At 50.8% G+C, this 16922-nt stretch overlaps 1 long non-coding RNA gene across 3 annotated transcripts in view; it reads right to left on the bottom strand.

The window, feature by feature from the left end:
* The window catches only part of LOC116631457, a 636051-nt gene that overhangs the window by 253848 nt on the left and 365281 nt on the right, over positions 1-16922 (bottom strand). For all 3 annotated transcript variants that reach the window (XR_004299177.1, XR_004299176.1, XR_004299175.1), the window contains exon 4: positions 2233-4145. This is a non-coding gene — a long non-coding RNA (uncharacterized LOC116631457). The remainder of the gene's footprint in view (positions 1-2232; positions 4146-16922) is intronic.

Consider the following 16922-nt stretch of genomic DNA (forward strand, 5'->3'; position numbering starts at 1 on the left):
TCTGGGATAGAAAATGGGACAGAGGACACAAAACCGCGTAAATATGTGGGGAAATCCCAGTGAACACTGACTGTATAAAACAGGAATTACGTGTGAGGAGTTTAAAAGGAAAATAGTCAACGTCTCCAGGTCGTGATGAAATCAGCGACAGCCCCCAAAGCAGGGTGGCAGGGAGGCCGTTAGTTAATGTGCTCTCCGTGGTAAAGGTGTCCACAGAGGGGGCAGCCACTGGCCAGTCCCGACTTCCGTAAGTTAATTATTCCCGTGTTAATAGCCATGACAACTACTTAAACAGAAACAGAACTGGTAACGACCAAATTAGGAGAGGAAGACAAATAAACATCAGAAAAAAATACGATAAATCTAAAGCAATCCAAGTAAGGAAATAAAAAGAAACCTAAGACAGGTGTGTATTCTTATCGTAATGCCGCCGGACAAATCACCACGAACTTGGTTCCTTAAATCACACACACCCCTCCTTCTCACAGGTTCTGTGGGTCAGGGGTCTGGATGTGGGCAAGCGGGGTCCTCCGCTCGGGTCCCAGCAGGCTGAAATCATGAGGCTGGGCCTCTTGCCAGCTGTGGGTCGTGGGGAGAACGAAGGTCAGTGAGGTTCTGGGACTGAAGCCCCACTGTCCGTGGGCCGGGAGCCGCCCTCAGATCTCCTCCGCGGGGGCCTGCAGGCGGCAGCCCCCTCCCCAGGGCCAGTGGAGGACCTCTCTGCTGAGACGGGGCCTCGTATGAGGCAACCTCACCCACTCACACGTCTACAGGGGTGTTCACAGGGGGAGTCTTGGGGGACACTGAGAATTCTGCCTACCACAAGGTGGAACACATAGAAAATATAAAATAAGAGGCTAAATACAAATCAAAATATATTGAGAATTACAAGAAAATATCATTCCATCGGATTATAAGATGAAGAAAGAGGTTTATTCCTTTTCAGTTTTCCTTTTTGCATAAATTACTTTTTTTTCTTATCTAACTAATCCAAGTGTATAATCCATACCTATATCTTGCATTGGTCATTTTATAGTCATTAGAAATTTCCATATTGTTAAATAGTTTCAAAAAATTCCCAACAGACTTATGTACCATAATTGATAAAATTATTCCCCTATTACTTCTTCTCCCCCCCCCCCAATCTTTATCTATTGCAAATGAGTTACCATGTATATTTTCATTATGTTATTTGGCTTTTTTCCTTAGGAGAAAATTCCTAAGGGTGGAATCTGTAGGTCAAAGGTCATTTTGGTGACACATAAAATACATGGCAAATCCCTTTCTAAAAATGTTCACGCCCTCAACAATGTATGAAAGTACCAGTTTTCCTGCAACCTTGCGTGCACTGGGAATCATCACTTTATTGAAAAATAGCTGCTTCATATTTTAAAATATTTCATCAACTGAACAGGAACTCATAGAACGGAAAAATAATGGCCAGTTCTCAGGTCCCCGGGGTTTTCCCTCACCTGTGACTCTGGGCCATTTGCGGGGTGGAAGCTCATGGAGAGGTGCCTTCCCTGCCATGGGGCCCCCAGCGCTGGGCCCGCCAGAAGATTCCTGAGCAGAGCTGGGCTGCGGGTCCAGCCTGGTCTTCCCACTCCTCAAACCACCGGCGCCAGGAGCCCTGCAGCCCGCCGTGGGGCCGGCCCTTGCCTGCCGTATCCGTCCTTTGCAGGTCAAAGCCGTCAGTCTGGTTTACACGCCTCTTTCCCTACCCTCTCAGGAGCGCTGTCGTGCCCGGTGGCCCTGCCCATCCCCCCTGCGGTTGGAGCCCCCGCGGAGCACACAGAGCCTCCTGGCCTCCTCCCCGTGGTATTCCCGGATGCGCTCAAGCTCTTCATTCTCTATTGGACTCGCTGCTGACCTTTTTCTTTTTTAGGACCCAGTCTGTCCTAATTCCAATGGTTCTTTTACTTATTTTCCAGACGCCTCACCCATTTTTTATCATGAAACAAAAATATGAGACGCTATTCGCCTCCACCAGATCGCACACCCCCGCGCAAGTCCGTTGTGAATCTAGGTCTCCTCGTCTGAAAAATTAGGACATTCCAGGGATAGAAAGACGGCGGTGACCTTCTGTGAATTCTGGAGACGACCGCCCCCCCCACACACATGTGAACACATGGGACTGCCCTAGGTAAGCAGCGTGTCACACGGCCTGCCCGAGACTGCAGCACCATCGAAAGCCCATCTCCCAGGGGAGCTAGAGCGTGTGTTCGTACTTACGGACAGACGGACAGATGGACGGAGGTGGCGCTCAGGCGGGGCTCTGGCTTGTCCGTCAGTCCTCAGCTGCAGAGTACCGTCTCCGCTACCAAATGCACGCCTGGTCTCTCAGATGATTGCAATTTGTAATCCAAACCCAAATCGACCTTAATTGATATGTTGATCCAGGGTTAATTGTTCCTGGGGTGGACAGGTTGATAAGGAAGCCAGCAAAACTCAGCTACGTTAGTCACTGGCCTGGTAGAGACGGTTTTTTTTTCTATTTCTTCTGGATTTTAGCAAGAGGGAAGAGGCACCCTAAAGGATCAGACTGTCTAGGAAGCAATGAAAGGAAGGACCTGGCCTTCTTCAGGGAGTGCACCTGTTCTCACCCCTCAAACCCAAAGAAATTAGCCTGGATAACGCGAGAAGAAATGAATCACAAAATATGCTCAAGGACGCCTCCTTCAGGCACCGAAGGCCCTGTGAAGGTCTGGCAGCAGACTGGGAGCCCGTGCATAAAGGGTGAGTCCAGCTGCTGGTCCCGGTTCTCAGGGGCAGGCGCCGGGTGCGGCTCTGGGCATCCCGTTCGTCACATCCCCCCACCGTGCAGCTGCCCTGGAAATTTCACACCAAGTAGCAGCCAACACATCTAGATGACGTTTGTTTCTTTGAACACCACCCATTTTGTGCAAACAGGTCCTTGATCTTCCAACTCGGTGTGTTTTGGATTCCCTCCCGGTCATTCTCTGTGGACACTCCAGACCCCGAAATAACATGGTGTCCTCGGGGCGTCTTGCCCCCCAAAGCCCTTATGCGTCTGTCTGTCACCGGAGCTTCCTGAGGGCTGCGGGCCTGCGTTCACCTCCCCACAGAACTGCTCTCGCTCTACCAGCATTTTGGGGAGACATTTCCCTCAGCCTCTGTCCCCATGTCCGTTACACAGATGTTGTTCTGCAGACCGGAATCGCACTGGGAGAAGAACACCTTCCTTACAAAAACGGCCACTAGTAACCTGGAGTCTCCTGGTTTATAGTAACCTGGTTATTTATACGTTTGTCATTTTGTTCTAAAATGGTGACTTTCGATCTGCATTCCGTCCTGAAGGAGGCCAGACTGGCTTCAGCAAACGTAACCCTCAGGCGTCGTGAGCTGCTTCCTTATCCCCCTTCCTATTTTCCTTCATGGAAACATGACAGAGGCCGAAGGTGCCTTAGCAGGGATTGGGCGTCTGGGGCAGCGGGTGTGTATGGAGTGCTTCGGGTGCTTTGGGTGCTTCGGGTCCTCCGGGAGGCGTAGGAGAGGCCCCTGCGGGAGGGAGGAGTGTCCTCTCCACTGAAAACAACACCTGGATGAGCTTTTGATTTGGTTTTGCTTTTAACCTATTAATGCTTTCAAGGCAGAGTCTGATCAGTCCGTTCTGCTTCTGCATTCCTGAATAAACAAGGGGAAAGAAAAGGAAAACACCGCCAGAGACTAAAGGCGGAGGGTGGCCAGGTAGCCTGCCCTTGCGGTGCATCCCAGGGACAGGTCTCGTGGCGCCCTGCGCAATGAAAGGTCTTCTCAGACCGGCGACTCAGTGTGGTGAGCTCGGCGTGAGAATGAGAGAAAGCAGGGCTCCTGGAGGGCATGGGGCCCACTCAGACAGAAGCAGCCTCATCCCACAATTGGCCTTGAGTCCGAAACAGGCAGGGACCTCGGGTCGGGCGCAGACGTCCCGGATGCGGGTGCACGGCACCCGCATCGCGCGTGCACTGATGGTGACCAGAGGAAATGCATTTGTTTCTTGATGGCGTTTCTCGACGAAGGTGGTTCTCGGCTCCTCGTGCCTCCAAGACCAGCTTCGAGTGAGGCGGAGGGGCGGCCGGGCTGCAGCCTAGTCGGGTCCACCGGGCTCGACACTGCGCTGGGCGGCACGTGGTGGCGGGCAGGGCCTGCAGAGTGGAGACCAAAGACTGGGTTAAGTGCCACGAAGTCACTTTCAGGAGGCAAATTCCCGTTTCTCCTTTAAAAGGAGATTATGGTGACGCTAGCCCCTTGCCCGCTACGGAGAAGAGGTTCTAAGAGTAGCTGTGCGAGCATCGTTTGTTCAGGCCAGAGGGCGCGGAAGTTGACAGACGGGTGTCGTGGAGCTTTCGGAGCGGGGCACTGCCTCGTTAGAACCACGACAAAGACGAAAACACTTCAGCTGGGGGGGCAGGGATCTGCAGCCCGAGAGGGAAGGAGTTTGTGTGGGCAACTTCGTCCCTCAAACCCTCAAGAGGTCAGAAAATGCACAAGAGTAAAAGATGGCAGATTTCTCATTGTTTTTAAGGTCTGGGATGACAATCCACCAACCGCCCCGGCGGGCAGCAGCCTAGAGGCAGAGCCCACAAAGACCGGTTGGAAGAAATATGGAAGAGGCCCCACTTAGAGCAGCAAGAATGCCGAAACCCGCGGGAAGAGGTCACAGGAAAACTTGGAATCTCCTGAAGGCATAACGCAAGCTTGAGCAAATGAAAAGTGAAGTACTTTGTTTTACATGATTCGATGCCCAAGTCACAGAGATGGGCCTTCTTTCTAAGTTAATCTATACATTTAATGCTATTCCAGTAAAAACCCACTAAAGGATTCTCCTCCTCCTCCTTCTTCTTGGATGGGGGGAGAACAAGATATGCTAGATTCATATGTTAAAATAAATACCTAAGAATGGCTAATAATATCATTTTTTAGAAAGGGAATAGGGGTAATCAGTCCTAGCAGACAAGTGCGTCATAAAGACAGTAAGTAAATACTGCAGCATTAGTATCTGAATAGACAGATCCACGATGGTTTTGAAAATCTAGAAATAGACCCAAATATGCACAGAAATTTGGCATCTGATAAAGGTGACATTTCAAATGGGGGAGAGAAAGATGGATTTTAACCAGTGTGGAAACAACTGGGTAGCCCGCAGTCCCACCTTTGACCAGGTTAAATTTTAAGTAGATCAAAAGCTTGGACATAATATATGAAATCATAAAACTAATAGGACATTTTTTAAAGGACAATATCAAAGCAAGAAGGTCTTTGTAACTGACCAAATCTGGTGAAAGAAAAGACTGAGCAACCTCGGTTTACCGTCAACGACACCTGTGAGGGGCATCCCTGACCCGAGAACAGAATGAGAAGACAAAGGAGCAACTCGAAGCCATGTTTGCAACTTCTGTCACAGACCAGTTCATTTCCTTAAAATATAAGACCTCTTCTTATAAATCAATTAGAAAATAAAGATTTCCAGTTCAATGGGTATGTTCAGTGTCCATGGGTCATCAGGTCACAGAAACATAAATTCTCACCATTTGAGAAGATGCTCAGCCTCACTCAGCAAAGGGCTAATTATGGCTAAAATTATGTATCCTTGCCCCCCTTGGGTTGGAAAGATACTGACCAGGGCGTGGAGAGACAAGAACTCTTTACAGTCTGCTGGGAGTATCTCCCCGTACAACCTCTATAGAGGACAATTTTGCAATACACATTACGAGTTAAAAAATGGTTGTAAACTTCTAAAGGCAATTTCACTCTTAGAAATGTGTCCCTCACGAATGCATGGTATTCATTATTTTTATTTCAAAATATTAGAAAACTCAGTCATGAGTAGAGAGTTGGTTAAACAAATTATAGTTCATTCATCCAAGGGAATTAATCTGTCATCATGGAAGAGAATAAAAAGTCTCTCCTGGATCCTGCCCTGTTAGGCTTTGAGATACAGATCCAGGCAAGACACAGTGTGTTACAATGTCCTGCCCCTTGTGTGCCCACGCAGAGGAAAGAATACAAAAGTACTTATTTGCTTGTGTATGTTGCACACTCAGGAGATGCCTCTGACAAGGATGCTTGGATGCTGGAGGCGGTGGGTACAACAGGGAGGAGAGAACCCTCCATCCCCTAAAACAGGAGGGTTGCACAGGAAGGAAGGCAGTATCTGATGTGGAATCCACACGAGGCACTTCCGTGCTCAGCCCCACCCCTTCAGGATTTCTTCCCTCTGTCTCTTTTCCTGCTTTCTTGTATTTCTTGAGTATCTATTTCTCAAAACTATACGTTTTGGAGCACTGGAAACAAGTCTAACTGATCTTCATATCGTCTCTATTTCCCCAGTGCCGGGAATGCTGACGGCAAACAGCCGGCCCCTAGTGGAAGATTACTGGAGGAAGGGTCTGTCTTCTTCCATTTGCTTGTTTTAAATGGTCGATTGACTCAACGAGCGGCACTTTAAGGAGATGCCATCGCCAGGCCAGTAACTGGCGATTCGCTCTGAGCTAGGCTGCTCCCCACAGACTCAGTCACCAGGCCCGGGTGGCAGGGAAGGGTGTGAGCAGTGGCCATTTCTTCACCCTAATTAACTTTCCACAACCTTGGTGATGATTATGTCCAGATGGGGATTCAAAGAAAATCTGCAAATTTCAGGACAGCAGGTGCAAGGAGTGGGGCACTTTAACAGAGCCCAGATAAACGGTCTTCGGCTTCGGCCACATTTGCTATCTGTCCCTACGTGTCAGCTCTCCTGATCCAGAGTACCCAGTCTTAGAGCTGCTGGGAGCATGGCGTCGGGGTTTATGGCTCAGGGGGTGTGCTTGCCCCTCTCCGGTGCTCGGGTGCCCTACACGCCACCCCCCCTTTTCCTTCATCCTTCCCACTGAGTTTGGACACAGCCCTTCCTGCCAACTCCAGAAAAACACTTTGCTTTCCCAGTGCTCTCCACACCTCGCTCCCGGCTCATCTGTGAAGGCCACAGAGGCGCACAGTGGGCGCGCACCACACCGCCCGCACACCCCTCTGCAGGGCAGGCTTGGAGGGCCCACACTCAGAGGACGGGTAGGACGGCCTCTCCGGGCAGCTCAGCGATCACTCCTGGTGAGTGATTTTCCTGCCGACAATTTGGTAACAGGCCAGTCTCCTCCCGATGCCGTCCTATCAGCTTGCATGACATTAATTTAACATCCTGTGAGTTTGGCCAATCACCTCACTGTTTCACTGCACCATTTTGGTCTTTGATTTACCTAGACGGCATCACCAAAGAGACCCTTCTGACAGCCACACTCCTGTGTTCCGCCCACAAAGACTCCTATTCAATGATGCGGGCCATGAAATATGTCACCTGGCTAGGGGTTCTTCTGGGAGAAGAGGCTGAAAGTTATCTCCCAGATCTCCACTTTCCCTCTTAACTGAAAATTAACTGAACCAGGATTTTTGGCTGGGCACAGTGTTGCAGTATTTCCCAGACTCCCTTGCAACTGTGTGGCCACATGACCAAAGTTTTTCCAATGAAACGTAGGCAGAGGTTATGTGTCTCATAAGACTTCTGTGTAGTCTCTTTGAAAGGGAAGGAGTATGCCTTTTTTCTATCCCCCCTCCAACCTGCTGCTTGGAACATGGGTTTGATGGTCGGAGCACCAGCAGCCATTTTGGACTGCGACAGCAAGGCCAAACCCCAGGGATGGTAAAGCAGACATCTGAAGAGTTGGGTTCCTGCAGACCATCATACCAGTCTGCATGGAAATGCATACCAGCTTTGCATTTCTTCTCCTTTTTTTTTGTTTTTTGTGTTTTTTTTTAAGATTTTATTTATTTGATAGAGAGAATGAGAGAGAGAGAGAGAGAGAGAGAGAGAGCATGAGAGGGGGGAGGGTCAGAGGAAGAAGCAGACTCCCCGCTGAGCAGGAAGCCCAACGCGGGACTTGATCCCGGGACTCCAGGATCATGACCTGAGCTGAAGGCAGTCGCTTAACCAACTGAGCCACCCAGGCACCATTTTGTCTTGTTTTTTAAATATTTTATTTATTTATTTGAGAGAGGGTGAGAAAGAGAGAGAGAGAGTGATCAGGGGGAGGGGCAGAGGGAGAGGGAGAGAGAGAATCTCAAGCAGACTCTGTGCTGAGTACAGAGCCCAACGTGAGGTTCGATCCCACGCCCCTGAGATCATGACCTAAGCCAAAATCAAGAGTCGGATGCTCAACTGACTGAGCCACCCAGGCGCCCCTCCTTTTTAAATTATTTTTATTATCGTATATATTTATATATATTATCGTATAGATAAGTATTTCTAATGACTGTATTATTAGTCCCCGCCCCCCCCCCAAGGCTAATGGTTTACCTCGGGGTGTTTATTAAATTATTCTTAATTTCCATTTCTTACCAGAGAGAATCAAAGAGTTTTGCTAGCCTGTGTTGTCTTCCCACCAAATACACACAGTTGTTTTTGGTTCCTTGGTTTGTACTGTTTCCCAGTGTGGGTCACACGTTTCCTCAGAAGAGTAAGCTATCAGGTAAGAGACCCCTCCCTGTCCCGCTCGGCACTCTCTCCCTCTCCTCTTCACAGACGGTGTCCAGGCCTTTTTTCTCCTTCCTGTTCCCAGACTCGAGCCCTGAGAGAGGGCAGTGTATTTCAGCTCACATCAAAGGGTCTGCGCCATTAAACCTCGGTGGGTGACAGCCACAAGACCCAGAGCTGAATAGAGAGATTCATCCTACCAAATTTAGACACGGGCTCTCTATATTTAGTTCAGATCTCAAACAGGAAACATTTCAGCCTGAAAATTTATAGATTAAATAAGAAGTAGAGCAGTTTTCTTTGTGCCTGCACTGAACGGGCAACCCCAGCAACACTATGATGCATGTGGGCACCGGCAGATGCCTACCTCGGCATGGTAGGGTCCTGGACATGCAGCGGGTGGCTCCCTCCTTCCCACAGACTTCACGTTTGCAGGGGGGCGACAGTAAGAGCTCAGCAGTGACACCAGCACCTGATTTTACTGAAGTGCCGGCCAGACATGCTTCGTATGCACGACGCACCCGACCTCACCACAACCCCGTGCTGTGGAACCCCATGAACGAGTCCCACTTTACGGACGATGACACTGGTGCACAGACAGGTGAACTTACTTTCCCAACATCACGGAGCCTCGTCCCTTAAACGCTCTGCGCTGCTGCCTGCCAATGCAGAGAACTCCCTCTGCACCCTGGGGATTAGATACAGCGAATCCTCAGTATCCACAGATTCTGTGCGTGCAAATCTGCCACTGGTTAAAATTCACCGTAACCCCAGCGTCATTCGTCACAGTGCTTCTGCGGTCATTCGCTGTCGTGTGCGGAGTGGTGAGCCATCTGAGTCACCTGATGCACACGTTCCCAGCTGAGGTCTAACAGGCAACGCTCTGCCTTCTTGGTTCAGATCCCACACCATAGCGAGCATCCTTTTTGTGGCCTTTAGGGCCACATATTCCAATTTTTGTGCTTTTCGTGGGTCACTTCCCTGTTTTAAGTGGACCCTAACCATAGTACTGAGGTGCTGTCTACTGTCCCCGCGTGGGGGGGGGCGTGCCGTGGCCCCATTGCCGCATGCGGGAGGGACCGGGAGGGACTGGGAGGGTCCTTCCATGGCCCTGTCCCCGCGTGTGGGAGAGCCATGCCGTGGATGAGCCTCCCTCAGGCACAAGTTAACAAGGCTGTTGGCCGGGAGCTCCATGTTCAAGAATCAACAATATGCTTAAATACGGTGTCTTTAAATAGAAACATACACAAAGTGACATTATGTGCTGGGCGTTTATGAAAATGTTGTGACCAGGGGCTCGCTGGAACTTGACGCTGTGTCCCCAGGAGCGATGGCTCTGTCTTCGGTAGCTGAGAGTTCACGGTGACTTTACAGAATACCGCTGCTGTGACTAATAAGAACTGGGATACATGGCAGGGGGTCTGCAGGGAAGCTAAAGCCTTATTTCTTCTACTTTCCAGTTCTGTTGGGTTGCTCATCTGCTCTGGCCGCAGCTGGGAGGAGTCTGAGGGGAGAGCTCTTCTGTTGTGTTTTAGGAATCCCTGAAATAAGCGGGCCCGGTCCTCCCCCTCCGCCCTGGTCTGACCACCACCAGCTGGCTTGTGAGTCATGGCCTGGGCCCCTCCACCCTTCCCATGTGCCAGAGAACAAAGAGGGTGAGGACACTGGAAGCCACGGTTCCCAAGGTGACCTTGCGATCTTCCTTTAGGTTTTGGGACTTCCTGGGGCCGGAGGGCATATTTATGTTTGCTTCTAACACAGGAACCATCCTGCCTAAAATAAGATAAGACAAGGAGGTATTCAGGGATACCACATGTTAGATTAATCAAGATTTAGTCTAGATGCCACACATGAATCATCCACTTCTCAGGATGCAGGGTACAGGGGAGGCAGGACACACTGAGGTGACAGCAAATCTCCCGGTGGTAGAGTCAGGGATTTACCGCCCTGAACTCTGACGCAGGGCAGGTAGCAGGTGCAGATGTACCAAAGCATCTTAGCAGAGGGTCCTCATGGGCAGGGACATGTGCACTTTACAAAGGGTCCAGCTTCTGTACTCTCTTCCAAACTTGCTCTGTCGTGGCTCCCTGGACACATGGAAAAACCGTTACCCTGGGGTGGTGGGAGCTGAAATGAAGACTTTCTGGGGCAAACCTCAATCAACACTGCGGCTTCTTCACAGGGGACACCTGAGGGGGTGACAAGGGATGGAGCTGCAGAGCTGGTGAATGGAGAGCCAGTCCCGCGTCAGGACCACGGCCAGCGCCCCTGGTCTCTGGGTCCCTTCCCCGGCCTGACTTGATGCCCATCTTCATGGGCATCTTCTGTGACAGGTTAATACACTTAGAACTGTTACGTATGTGGCTAGATTTCCTCTGTTTTACAGGGGTGGATATATTCTCCTCATCCTTTTAATAAACTTTTTTCTCAAATAATGCTCAGTACTTCCATGGACTGAAGTAAGGAATGGTAACTTCCCATTTTTTTCTCTAAAACAGAGTTTGTTAGCTCTTGAGGTCAATTTGGCTCATATTTATCCCATTTGTTTTACAAAGTCCATGAAAAGCTAAGAGAGACCCCAGTATAGCATGAAATGATGAGCGTCTTAGCCCGGAGTGGAAGACCCACCGTCCCTGGGGTTGCTGGAGGAAGCTCCCTGGGGCAGTGGTGCAGAGTCTGGCCTGGTGGACGGCAGGTGGGGGGCGGTGCACAGAACCCAGAGTGGGCAAAGGCAGGGCTCCTCGTGTACCAAGAATTTGCCATGGTTCTCTTGGGAAATAGCGCAACACACGGCTTTATTCAAAACAAGGTCTGTTTTTCATAGGAGAACAATAAACGAATCCTAGTATGTAACACAAGCAAAATCTAGCTCAGGTGGAGGGAGTGGAGGGAGGGCAAAATCCAGTAAAAAAGTTTTTGTAAAACACAGATAATTAGAGATGTCTGTATGTGGCTGCAACATGAGAAAGACAAGGCCGTATCCCTTGCATGGCCCCAGGCACCAAACAGGGTCGAGGCGACCGGCACCCTCTGCCTTCCCAGGGTCCTCACTGAGGGAGTCAGTCTACTCCCTGGCTTGGGTTAGCCTTTTGCTTTTTCTCAACTTACCTCTCCCTCTTCCTGATTGCTCTCAAGAAGTGGAGAGTCAACTGCTGAAGATGTGGAAATTAATTGCTGGCCATGATCCTCTAGGCCTTTGTAATGATGCCAAGTCTTGGGTCCCAAGAGCCCCGGTACCAGGTGGCACCAGGTGACCCCAAGCCCTGGAAGCACCTGAGGTACCAGAGGGGACACCGACTCACACCCCCCAGCTGGCTCACTTCTGGGGCTTGCAGTCGGCACCGAGAGACAAGACAGGAGACACACACGGAAGCTGGGGACACAGAGGAAGGAAATGAGGAGAAGGGCAGAGGACAGAGGAGAGGGTGTTGTCTGGTGGTGGCAGCGTGCGCGACTGATGCTCTTGCTGCGCTCTGCTTCAGGGAAGAGCCACGTCCTTAAAACACGTTCCCTTTCACTTAAACTGGCTGGAATTGTTGTATTACTTGCAAATAAAGATTCTTAACACAACTAGACCTGCTGCCCGAGCACCTCTGGACAGGCTCTGCTGTGCAGAGACAGAAAGAGGAACAGTGAAGAATGTGTACACCAAGGGGCCCATCTCAGTTAGGAGCACAGAGCGGGTCCCCAGCTGTCCTCAGTCTGGGGTCAGTGGTGCTAACTATGGTCAACCTGTTACCAGGAACGCCCAAAGGGGCCCATCTGTACCCCTGCACACAGCCGACTGCCATGTGACCTGAGGTCCTAGCATCCTTGATTAAAGGGGACACAAGTTATTAAATTCATGATGAGAACAGTTTTATCTGCAGTCATTTTGAGAAGGAAATCAGAGCAGGGCTGGTTTGGGGGAAGCGGCAGGGTGTCAGGCCAAAATTGTTCTCCAAGGGGCTCTTTTCTTATGAGGATGGTCAGTCTTAGCTGGGAGTGAGAGGTAGTCCAAGTGCTGGGGGCCCTGGGGAGCAGGTGGCTCATATGAGAACAAGATGCTAACTCAAAGGGACCCTGTTTTCACTTGGCCTTTTGATCTTCAAAAGCAAGAATGGGACACATTCTCCTGAGCATTCAGGGATCTGTGGTTCAAGCTTGTCAGATACATTTCACGGATGTTTCTTTCTTAGCTGAGGCAAGAGTCTCTTTTCAGAGAATGATGTTCTTCCTCCAGTGACTGAGAAGGAAAACTGGTAGCCCACTGGCTAAAGACAGCCTGCTGCATCCCCCTGTCTGCGGAAGGGGCTAACACAAGCACGGGCTCAAAACCCACGGCTCTTCCCAAAGGACATTGTATCAACTATCCATCGCTGTGTCAGAAATTATCCCACAACATAGTGGCTAAAAACAACCAGGTGTATTATCCTACAGTTTCTGTGGTTCAGCAATGCAGGTTCCCCTAACTGGGCCCTCTGGCTCGGGGTCTGCCCAGATTGCCACCCAAGACCAGCCTCATCTATGAGGCTGCTTGCTGGACACAGCTTAGGGGTCCACGGCACCAGTACAATGTGGGACCTCACCCCATGGAGGCCACTGGAGTGGCCAAGTGACATGGTGTTTTGTATGATGTATGAAATTGCCAGTTCCAAACCTTATCTTCCTCCCCCCTTGGCCATGCTTCTTCCTTCCTGCCTTGAAAATGGATATCATGTAGATGGTGGTGATGCAGCAGCCATTCTATGCCAGGAAGAAGGCTCAAGAGAATTGTAGATAGTGGTCCTAATACTGTTGAGCTGTCAGACCAACATCAGACCGGCAACCTCAGGACTCGTGGTGACGTGATAAGGACAAAGCCTTTCCAAGTCAGCCTTGGTGGCCTCTCCTGCCCCTTTCAGCTCCCAAATTTTAACCAAAGTTGAGCAACCCCACACCTGCCATGCTAGATGCTGGATGTCTACTAGGGATGGAGGAGGAGGTGGCTGGCTCAACATAGACATCTCCAAACAGCTGTGTGTGGTTTGAGTTATAGTCACAAAACCCAGGAGTGGGTGGTGCTATTACGTGCATGTTCTCGATAAGGAGCCTAAAGCTTTGGAATGATTTATCCAATTGTGCAATCAGTTACTGATACTCTTCTTAGACTTATCAATTTTGTATTTTTTAGGGGGTATGTGTTATTTTGCCTCTCTCACTTATCACATCCCTGGCAAGAGGCAGATATCCCTCGTCTCAGTATTAACCCCCAGTCCCCTTGAGAATCCTCTCCACCGAGAAGCCAAGTTCTTCCCAAGGCTCACCCAGGAGGAAAAGCGAGCCCGTCTCAAGTAGCAGATAATTACCGCCGCAGAAGCTGCTTATCATTTAATCAGGAGGAGGCAGGGAGGACCTTTTCACCCTGTAACTTAGATTCTCTGGGTGCTCTGCATTGTGTGTGTCCCAAATGTCAGGAGGGGGCCCAGCACCTGCTAATTCCCAGAATGCCTCCCACTCGGCAGCCTCCCTGGGCTGAGTGCAGCACCCCCGTGTCTGGGCTCCATCTGCTCTCTGCTAATGGAAAGTGGAGTGTGGGAAGTGAAGATGTTTTTGCAAACATGCTTTCAGGTGGGGCTGCCATTGATGAACATTGCTTTGTGTCTCGGCCCCTCCCCAGCCCCGCGTGTGACTCATACCTGGCTGCATTGTGCGTGACATTTGCGGGCACTCGAGTGCTGTCTGGGGGCTGGGGCCCAGCAGCCCCGGCTATTTATAAAGAGAATTGCTGTCTGCGAGGGTTCTAGACACCCACTTGTCCACACCCCAGGAGGAGCAGGGCTCTTCATCATGTCTGGACTTAATAAAGGACAGATAGTGCTGCTACATAGCTTGCTACAATGTGTCTCCTCCAGGAATCCTCTGTTTCAATTTTCTGCTTTGTATTGTGTACACAGAAAACAGCCTCACGAATTTAACCAATCCAACCCTGCTCCAGTTTCCCCCTTGTGAAGACGCCAGGGAAGGTGCATAAAGACACCTTTTGGCTTTAATAGGATATAAAATGGCACTGTGTTGTCAGGTCTTCATGGTCCTAGGGTTCAATGCACCTTTGTGAAAAACTGTAATTTAATCAATATGGAAACGATGCTTGGAATGGTTTTCCTTCTAGTGTTTAGACTGCAATGTGCCACACACAGCAAGAAGAACTTTCTCTAGGAAATCCCCAAGGGCTGCTCCGTTCTGGTAGGTGAGATAAACATGGGGAGCATCTCCTCTTGGTGCCACAAGAGGAAACTGAGGCACGGGGGGCCATGTGCCTGCTTGGAGGAGAGGGGGACCATCACACGTCCCCTCACTGCTGTTTCTCTCCAGACATTGCCAGCAGCAGTCTGGGCCAAGCTGGGAGACCACCTGGGCTGATTTGGGGACATTTATAGTCTATGTGGTTCTTAACTGTCACACGTCTGAATAAAAGAACAGCTTGTAAGTCCAAAAGTTATCTTTTTTCCTGGCATCCTCACATCTTACACATCTAAGGTATAGAGAAACTGTCTAGTTTTTTACCCCACCCCCCCAAAGAGAACACCCTTATATCTTCTGAATTCCCTGGATTCAGCCCAGGTTTCCTGTTCTGGGAGCTTCTCTTCGTTGTGGCCGGGACTCCTTTCCACACCCTCAGGTGTCCCGCACCGCGGTGGCCCTTTCTCCCTCCAGCCACCAGCGCCGTGACCATCTCCTCGTCTCCTCGGAGGACACGGGGTGTCTGCACAGGAAAGCCAGAAAGCTGGCACTCGGTGGGGCCACAGCAAAGCCGCCGAGGGCGGTAGGACCCGGCCACTTCACCGGAGCTCAGCCAGCTCCAGGGAGCACCTTCCCTTCCAGATGCAAAACAAGCTCTCGGTCCTGTTAACCATTTGGGTCACAGCAGCCCCCCCCAAAGCATGAACTCGTTCCAACTGGCAATGGATCAGGGTCAGTGAGTCAGTGAAGAACAGCATGGGGGCAGGTGCCACTGGGGACAAGCGGGGGACCCAGTACCAGGACCGGGGTCGAGATGGGCTGCGTTCAATAGCCTGGCCTTGGTCAAGCCGCTGAGAGAGACGGGTCCAGAGGCGGCTGCATGGGATTAAGGAGACGCAGTCAGTTCTTACACCTGCCTTTAAAGGAATTTAGTGGGATTTAACCCTCTAAAAAGCCTTCACTCAAGAGACTGTCTCTCCAGGAAAAAAAGGCCTCTTTAGTAAGGATAGGTTCATGTGCAAAACATCAATTTTCAGATCAAGACACATTCTCTTCACAGATGATGGTTGTGCTTCTGAAGTTGTTAAAAATGTTCAGCAATTTAATTTGGCAATATTCAGCCATGTTTTTAATCTAACTGTTAAATTTCTAGTTTTAAGGAGACACGTGCTAGCAGACCAGCGCCGGATAATCAGCAGCCCTCCGTGAGTATCTGGGAAATTGAAGATGGAGTTAAGTTGGCCTCACGGTGATCTGAGACTGTGAAAGCTATTTCTATGACCTTCCTGCGGCGCTTTCAACTCTCAGGACGAGGGGGACAGTGTCCTTGGGAGGAAAGCTCTGGAGGCCCCTCCGTGCACCTGGAGCGCACGGGCCTCCTGCCTCCTTGGACGGTGCCCCTCACGCGGAGCGCACTCCCCACCGGCCCCTGCAGAGCGCCCGCTCTCCCTCCCAGGTGACTGTCCTCATCCTCTCTCTCCTCTCCAGCTTGCTTCCCGCTGCGCCAAGAAAGCCGAGGCGATCAGAGAAGAATGTGCCATGTTCCCATCGGGGTCTCTACTGGCCTGTTCTTTCAGGCCCTGCTCCTGTGACCGCAGCCCATCCCTGCCCAGGGCGTTCTCCCTGTTCTCCCCAGTTCCCGCCTCAGTTTTCCCCTTGAGCACAGGACCCGCACTAGAACTCCTATTTCGACAACCTTCTCCCCCCCACCACCTCCCGTGACCATTGCTGCACTCCTCCCTGTTAGCAAACCCTTGCAAGCTGTGGATCTCCATTAATTCCTCCTGCCGGGCACCTGTACCCCACTCTGCGCAGACCCCCTCCCCCACCATCGCTGCTTCCACAGCGCCCAGCGCCTGGCTTCTCCTCCCCTCCTGGCTCGGCTGCCCGCCGGCTACACACCCTCCGTCACCTCTGGCAGCTCTGTAGGCTGCTCCTCCCCTTCTCCAACGGCTGCATGCGGCGTGGCTGCCAGGGCGCTGTCGCCCTCCGCCTCAACTACACACCCCCAGCGTCGTGCCCAGGCTCGCACGTCAACTCACCAGCTCTTGGCTCTCCCCCCAGTGTCGGGTACGTTAAACATTACAACTTGGATGTCTGGTAGGTATCTTCAATTTACCATGCATAACGCCGAACTATTTGCTCCCCAGGACTCCCCAAACCTATAGAAAGAAGGAAGGAAGGAAGGAAGGAAGGAAGGAAGGAAGGAAGGAAGGAA

This window comes from Phoca vitulina, unplaced genomic scaffold (genome assembly GCF_004348235.1).
Source record: "Phoca vitulina isolate PV1807 unplaced genomic scaffold, GSC_HSeal_1.0 scaffold5, whole genome shotgun sequence".
Lineage (NCBI taxonomy): Eukaryota > Metazoa > Chordata > Mammalia > Carnivora > Phocidae > Phoca > Phoca vitulina.